Source organism: Hordeum vulgare, chromosome 1H (assembly GCF_904849725.1).
Source record: "Hordeum vulgare subsp. vulgare chromosome 1H, MorexV3_pseudomolecules_assembly, whole genome shotgun sequence".
Classification (NCBI taxonomy): Eukaryota; Viridiplantae; Streptophyta; class Magnoliopsida; order Poales; family Poaceae; genus Hordeum; species Hordeum vulgare.
This window is the reverse complement of record NC_058518.1, coordinates 348459758-348467499: the sequence shown is the minus strand read 5'-3', so window position 1 is coordinate 348467499 and position 7742 is coordinate 348459758. Positions and strand designations below refer to the sequence as shown.

At 41.5% G+C, this 7742-nt stretch overlaps 1 long non-coding RNA gene and 1 pseudogene across 1 annotated transcript; both read left to right on the top strand.

Annotated features, from left to right (window-relative positions):
* Positions 1-1536: 1536 nt before the first annotated feature.
* Positions 1537-2532, top strand: LOC123410883 (annotated as a pseudogene).
* Positions 2533-3669: 1137 nt separating this feature from the next.
* Positions 3670-4827, top strand: LOC123410875. Its single transcript, XR_006613123.1, has 2 exons — positions 3670-3906; positions 4616-4827. It is a non-coding gene; the product is annotated as an uncharacterized LOC123410875 (long non-coding RNA).
* Positions 4828-7742: the final 2915 nt, after the last annotated feature.

Genomic DNA, 7742 nt, shown 5'->3' with positions numbered 1-7742 from the left:
CATCATTTTTACTCTCTCTCTCATTTTACTGATGCGCATGGGTGTCATTATTAGATGACTTCATGTCATTCATCTAAGTACCAATTCGGTTGTTATGTTTTATTAGATATTTTCTCATGTTTTGTGATTCGGTTGCTTCACTCCCGCTATAGAAGATACATGTACTACAGAGGTTATGGTTTGTAGATTGCTATGTGGCATGCCAACTTTTAGGTTTCAGTTGTAAGGTGCTCGCATGTCTTTATTGTTGCCCTGGTTATGGTGTAGATGCACCCAATAATGATTTTTGTTCTGTTCTAGTTAGTGTCTGAAATAGTTTTCTTTTTGGCGATTTAAGTTTCTTCACCTACACTCATCATACCATTTCTGTTTGTCAAAGCTGATGTAGTAACATGCTGCTTCAGTTTCAAAAACCTGAACATGTTGCTTTGGCCAAAGAAAAGGGTTGGTGTTGTTGTTAAAGCTAGTTAAAACTTGTACACACATTCCACCTTAATTATGTGCAAAAATCTGTCCCATTTCATCTTAACCAAATTTATTACTGTAAAAAACACTTGCACGGAGTAGTTTGTGTGAGCAGCTGCAATGCATAATCAAAGTTGTGAAAAACAAGGCTAGGAATGGAGGAGCTAGCAGCAGCCATGTACACCCAGGACAACGGTTTGATATCCTTAGTCAGCCCGTACATTATCAAGTCCACGCAACGGTATCCGGTCATCAACAGTTGCTAATGCTGGCATTAAGCGTGGATGGCAAGATCTGTCCGTTGGATGGCACGGTGGATGTTGGATAGCAGGGTTCACCGCCGGCGTCGAAGCAGTTGGTGGGCGGGATGGACCCTAAAGATCCTAGGTGGATGCGAAGGTATGCCGATTTTCAGTGCTTAAAAAATCTGGAAGTAGTGGCTGAAATCTGAACTGATCAGTATATATCTAATATTTTTATGTGAGAATTCTCAATGTATCACTCCTAGCAGTTGATGAATAAACATTTTATCAAGTATTCCATCTTTGAAAATCAGTGATTTCGTAAGCAGTCTGAATATTGATACATGCAGCAAAAGTGGGTTTGTAAACTGTGAGTGTGGTACGCAAAGCTAAAAGCAAAAGGAAGTATGTGAATCCTAAAAGGCATGACATTCTGAGCACGTGCACGCCGTCAATGTTTAATTCTATAACGAAAAAATGAAGAATAGGCTAAGTGTATCATGTTGCTAACATAAGCATATGCTGAACTCATCATATGTCCACCGATGGTTTACCCTTGGCTGCACCCATGTTAGTACATTCGGTCAGAATCTTTTCTATGAGACGTATAGGTGTGTAGAACTACACACAAGTTAATGCTTGGTCCGTACATCAGCTTATTTGATGAGTCCAGCTAAGTTTCTGTTAGTTTTATAGTCGTGCTTGATGAGTAGTGATTCTAATGTGTATGAAGACCACGACGACCCGTCCGGGGCCAAGCATTGCCGCCACCGCCTCAACCAGGCCAAGGAGCAGTGGGAGGCGTAGGGAGCCAAGAAGGTGATCAACTCGGAGCTCTGGCACGCCTGCACCGGCCCGCTCGTCTGCCTGACCCAGCGCGGGAGCCTCGTCAACTACTTCCCACAGGGCCACAGCGAGCAGGTCCCCGTCTGCATCCTTCTACCGCACCAACATTCCTGCTCCGTTTATCTGGTTTAGATCACTTCACTTGACTTCATGCATGGATTGCTGAGGTTTTTCTTGATCTGGCAGGTCGCGGCCACCACCAACCAAGAAGACTCCCAACTCCCACATCCCCAACTACCCGAGCCTGCCGTCGCAGCTGCTGTGCCAAGTCCACAAAATCACCATGCATGTAAGCGCAGACAGTTCATCTACAGATGGATTAGGAGTTAGTGGCCTTATGCATTAACATTATCCGTGATAAATGCTGGATTTCTTGTTTGGGGTTTGCACAGGCTGACAAGGATACTGATGAGGTGTATGCACAGATGACGCTGCAACCAGTAAACTCTGTAAGTACTGTCAAGAAATGGAACTTGGTGAAAAAGTTCAGTTCAAGCTGAGCTGAATTATTCTACATTGTTCACTGAAAGTGTAATAAAACTGTCATCTGATTCGAAGATTCTGTGAATTTCAGGAAACCGATGTGTTCCCGATCCAGTCTCTCGGCAGCTATGCCAAGAGTAAGCACCCGACCGAGTATTTCTGCAAGAACTTGACCGCGAGCGATATGAGCACGCACGGCGGGTGCTCGGTGCCTCGAAGAGCCGCAGGGAAGCTGTTCCACAGCTGGTATATATCAGCATCTTGTCCACATTTTCTTTTATCTACTTGGTTACTCTTTGTGAGTGCTTCAGCTCATACATATGTTATGTCCTTGGTACTTGTAGGATTACTCGATGCAGCCTCCTAACCAGGAGCTTATCGTGCAAGATTTGCATGACAACATGTGGATATTTTGTCACATTTATCGTGGTAGGGTCGAATGCTGCTTGACTTGCTTCTAACTTGTTCTGTGTTCATTCAAGGGTACATAATTTTGGTGTCTTGGGTCCTGGTGCCCGCATCGCTGTTAATCTTATTTTGAGATTCTCAGGAGCCAAAACTGAATATCATCAGTATCTTTGTTCAGTATCAGCACTTGCCAGATACAGTATTTCTTTGAGAAATACTACGCGATTGAGGTGTGTAATCTGTAGGCACAAAAATCTATATGAAACTTCAACAACCCATCTATCTATATGATTCCAGGTTTAGGGACGCAGTAGTTCAGTTTAGACATCCAATAGCTGTTAGGAGTGCCGACATACATGGTTTACGATGTTACTGGTGGTCTGAAGCTTTTATAGAAGCATTTGCACATTCTCGAGCTTAGGAGTTAGTTTAGGACTTACGAATTCAAGGAGCATTAAATTTTTTGTTTGATCTGCTGCTAAAGAATGATTCTTAATTTCATTGGCTATCTTGTATTCTTGTTTCTTTATTAAGGTAACTAGCATACAGAGTATATATATAATTTTAGACAAAGAAAGACAAGGGGCATTTTTAGTCCATCACACATGAATGGCGGCATCAGAATTCCAATTTATTATCAGTAATACATAGCTGAAAATGATGTGCTATGTACATATAAGTATATAACTACCTGTTTAGGTCCAGTTTGGACTGATAATATATTTGTGTACAACAATCTGAGTTCCAGTCTATTGCCTTACTGTCCTACATCATTGCCATGTTGAACTCTAGAGGTACAAAATATGTACATGCTTCTCTGAGTATTGTGTAATTTGTCATGTCATTGAAAACTTTTTAGTCTTCCATCATTTATTTTTAACTTGAGTCCATCTTTTTGTTCCACCAGTGTTTCTTCCAATATTGGATAGTTTTATGATATCTGACATGTATTCTTGCTATTATACTGTGACAGATGTGCCATAAAAATGGTGTCATCCATCGGGACCTTAAACTAGAGAACTTCTTACATTCAAATAAGAAGATAAGTTCACCTCTACACGCAATTGATTTTGGACTATATGTGTTATTCACGACTAGCCTTCTCAAGAACATACTGTATTTAGCTAAATATAGTTAGTAACTAGTTCATGATTTAGGAAACTACTGTATTTGGCCAAGTACCAGTTAATGACAAGTTTATGTTTTAATTGTCTGTTACAATTCTGATTACCATGCGAGCTTTATTAGATTGACAAAAACTGGTTGAAATCCACCTTATTAGGCAAGTATGTTTCCTGAACCTGAGGTGTGTAATTTGATGGAGTAACATGTATATTGGCATCTTCGTATTAAATAGCTGCTTACTGTCAGGTGACTGAACATTGGGGGCATCACTTTATGAGCAGCCACAAGTCTACCTATCAGTTCATAGTGCAGACACATTCCAGATACTACTTTGCAGGTCCACTCTTTCCATTCATCCATTGTTTCTTGTAGCTCCAGGCATAGCAAACAGCAATGCAAGCTCAGAAAGTCTTAAATATTTTGATTGAAAACTGCAAAAAATTCTTAAACGACCGCTGAAAAAATAAATAATTTGCCCTACCAACTGCCAACATTGCTAGTCACCTGTAGTGGTGAAAAGGAACAACAGAATCCCATATATGTAGCATTTTAAAGTTTTTAACTAATTTGTGTTATATGAGTTGGTCCCCATAATTTATTCCATTCTGTTGATTTCTCCGTCGTATTGTAGCCTAACAGCATTTTGGAACATGCGATTGATTTCAACTACAATTACTAGAAAAATACTTGCGTCAATTTATCTGAAAATAAACCCACGTTATATGGAGAAACTGAACATTCTAATGAGCAACTTAATTCCAAACGTTGTAGAACAACAAGGTTTGCAATGTTGAACCATTTTCTGTTTCTCAAATACAAAATAACTTCTCATTTTGGTGCATACATGTATCCCCATTGTTATCTTTATGATGATGTTTGTCACTAATAAAATGTATTTACAGATTGTTCGCAATCACTAGTATCACCGATAACTATGCATCGTCTTTGTTCTTCTATTTTTATTTGTGTACAGACTTCATCCAACTTAACATGTTGTCAGATGTACTTTTCTTTTGTTTCTAATCATTCTATTTTATAACATTCAGATGATGGCCTTCATTCATGTTTCATCGCGAGCACTATGACGAAGAAGTAAGAAGAAAGCAAGGCATGCATGATCTAGGCATGCATGCACATTCTTCTAATGCTGAATTTTCTTGGAATTTGGATGTAGTGTTGATTTTGCTGAGAATTTGATGTATATTTGCATGCAAACAAAATTCAAATGCTGGGAGTTATGTACATATTCTTATAATACTATCATAATTGGAAAATACGTTGGCATTGAATCTGGGCTGGTTTTATGTTGATGATATAAATTTTATTTGTTAAAAATAGGCATGGGCAAAATCTAGAATTGGTCGAAATGTCTATTGAACAAAATTTATTTGGGCTTTGAAAAGAGGAACTGAATCTATTGGCAGCAATTAAGCTGAAATATAAATAGAAATGCGTAAAAAAGGTTGAGGCCCAAAAAAGAAATGGATAGTAAAAGGCTATAGTTTAGAAATTAAAAAGGCCGAATTGTTGGCCCAGGCCCGTGTAGGTAATCAAACCATAGGAAAAAAATTACACAATGGGCTATTTTAATGGGCTCGGCCCACGTAAAGCACCGAACTGGACCAGCCCATCTGATCAAATGGGTTGGGCTGATTTCAACCATGACGTTTTGATTTCGTCGTAATTTTGCCACGTAGGACTGCCACGTAGGATTGGGTTTGATTGCCAATGACGACTTAGGATCGTCGTAAAGGTTACGACGACCCAGGAATTGTCGTAAAAGTTACGACGATTTTGATCAAAACGTCGGTGCTGTTCATTTCTGACGCTCCGTTTTCGACGCTTGATTTTTCGTCGTGAGATCGTCGTAAATTAAAAACCGTGACGATGTAGCGACGAAAAAATAGCGTCGTGTATTAGCATATTCCTTGTAGTGTGTGAACCTTGCCATAAGTTTGGTAGGGAGGTACCAAAGTGATCCCGGTATGGAACACTAGACAGCGGTCAAGAATATCCTTAAGTACGTAAAAAGGACTAAGGATATGTTTCTCGTTTATGGAGGTGACGAAGAGATCGTCGTAAAGGGTTACGTCGATGCTAGCTTCAACACAGATTCGGATGACTCCAAGTCACAAACCGGATACATGTATGTTTTCAATGTTGGGGCAGTCGGCTGGTGCAGCTGCAAGCAAGACGTCGTTGCAGCATCTACATGTGAAGCGGAGTACATAGCTACTTCGGAAGGAGCTCAAGAAGGGATCTGGATGAAGGAGTTCATCACTGACCTTGGAGTGATTCCAAGTGCATCAGGCTCGATGACACTCTTCTATGGCAACACTAGAGCTATTGCGATAACCAAGGAGCCCAGATTTCACAGGAAGACCAAGCACATCAAACGCTGCTACAACTCCATCCAGGACTACGTCCAGAAAGGAGAAATAGATATTTGTAAAGTACACACAGATCTGAATATTGCAGACCCGTTAACTAAACCTCTTCCACGAGCAAAACATGATTAACACCAGAATTCTATGGGTGTTCGATTCATCACAATGTAACTAGATTATTGACTATAATGCAAGTGGGAGAGTGTTGGAAATATGCCCTAGAGGCAATAATAAAGTAGTTATTATTATATTTCCTTGTTCATGATAATTGTCTATTGTTCATGCTATAATTGTATTAACCGGAAACAGTAATACATGTGTGAATATATAGATCACAATATGTCCCTAGTAAGCCTCTAGTTGGCTAGCTCGTTGATCAATAGATGATCATGGTTCCCTGATCATGGACATTGGATGTCGTTGATAACGGGATCACATCATTGGGAGAATGTTGTGATGGACAAGACTCAATCCTAAGCATAGCACTAGATCGTGTTGTTCGTCTGCTAAAGCTTTTATAATGTCAAGTATCATTTCCTTGGACCGTGAGATTGTGCAACTCCCGGATACCGTAGAAGTGATTTGGGTGTATCAAACGGCACAATGTAACTGGGTGACTATAAAGATGCACTACAGGTATCTCCGAAAGTGTCTGTTGAATTGGTACGAATCGAGACCGGGATTTGTCACTCCGTGTGACGGAGAGGTATCTCTGGACCCACTCGGTAGAACATCATCATAATGAGTTCAATGTGACTAAGGAGTTAGTCATGGGATGATGTGCTACGGAACGCGTAAAGATACTTCCCAGTAACGAGATTGAACAAGGTATAGGGATACCGACGGTCGAATCTCGGGCAAGTATCATACCAATAGACAAAGGGAATAGCATACGGGATTGATTGAATCCTTGACATCGTGGTTCATCCAATTAGATCATCGTGGAACATGTGGGAACCAACATGGATATCCAGACCCCGCTATTGGTTATTGGCTGGAGAGCTGTCTCGGTCATGTCTGGACGTCTCCCAAACCCGTAGGGTCTACACACTTAAGGTTCGATGACGCTAGGGTTATAGGGAAATAGTGTACTTGGTTACCGAAGGTTGTTCGGAGTCCTGGATGAGATCCCGGACGTCACGAGGAGCTCCGAAATGGTCCGGATGTAAAGAATTATATACAGTAAGTGAGATTTTGGACACCGGAAATGTTTCGGGCGTCACCGATAACGTACTGGGACCACTGGAAGGGTTCCGGGGGTCCACCGGGAGGGACCACCAGCCCCGGGAGGCTACATGGGCCAAGTGTGGGAGGGAACCAACCCCTTGGTGGGCTGGTGCGCCTCCCACCCAGCTCAAGGCGTGGGAAAGGAGGGAAGGGGCAACCCTAGCGCAGGAGGGGGCCCATGCCCACCTGGCCGCCACCTCCGGGTGCCAGATGGGGCTGCCGCCACCCCTATGGTGGGAACCCAATCCTATAAAGGGGTTGTCAATCCCTTCAAGATTGATTGCAAAGTGAGATGTGAAGGCGGAAAGTGAAACGAAGAAAAAGTGTAAGGCTGGAAATAAGGTGTGGAGTAGACCCGGGGGCCATAGTGTTCACTAGAGGCTTCTCTCAAAATAGCAAATATTATGGTGGGTGAACAAATTACTGTCGAGCAATTAATATATAGAACCGCGCAAAGTCATGATGATATCTAAGGCAATGATCATACATATAGGCATCACGTCTGAGACAAGTAGACCGATACTTTCTGCATCTACTACTATTACTCCACACATCGACC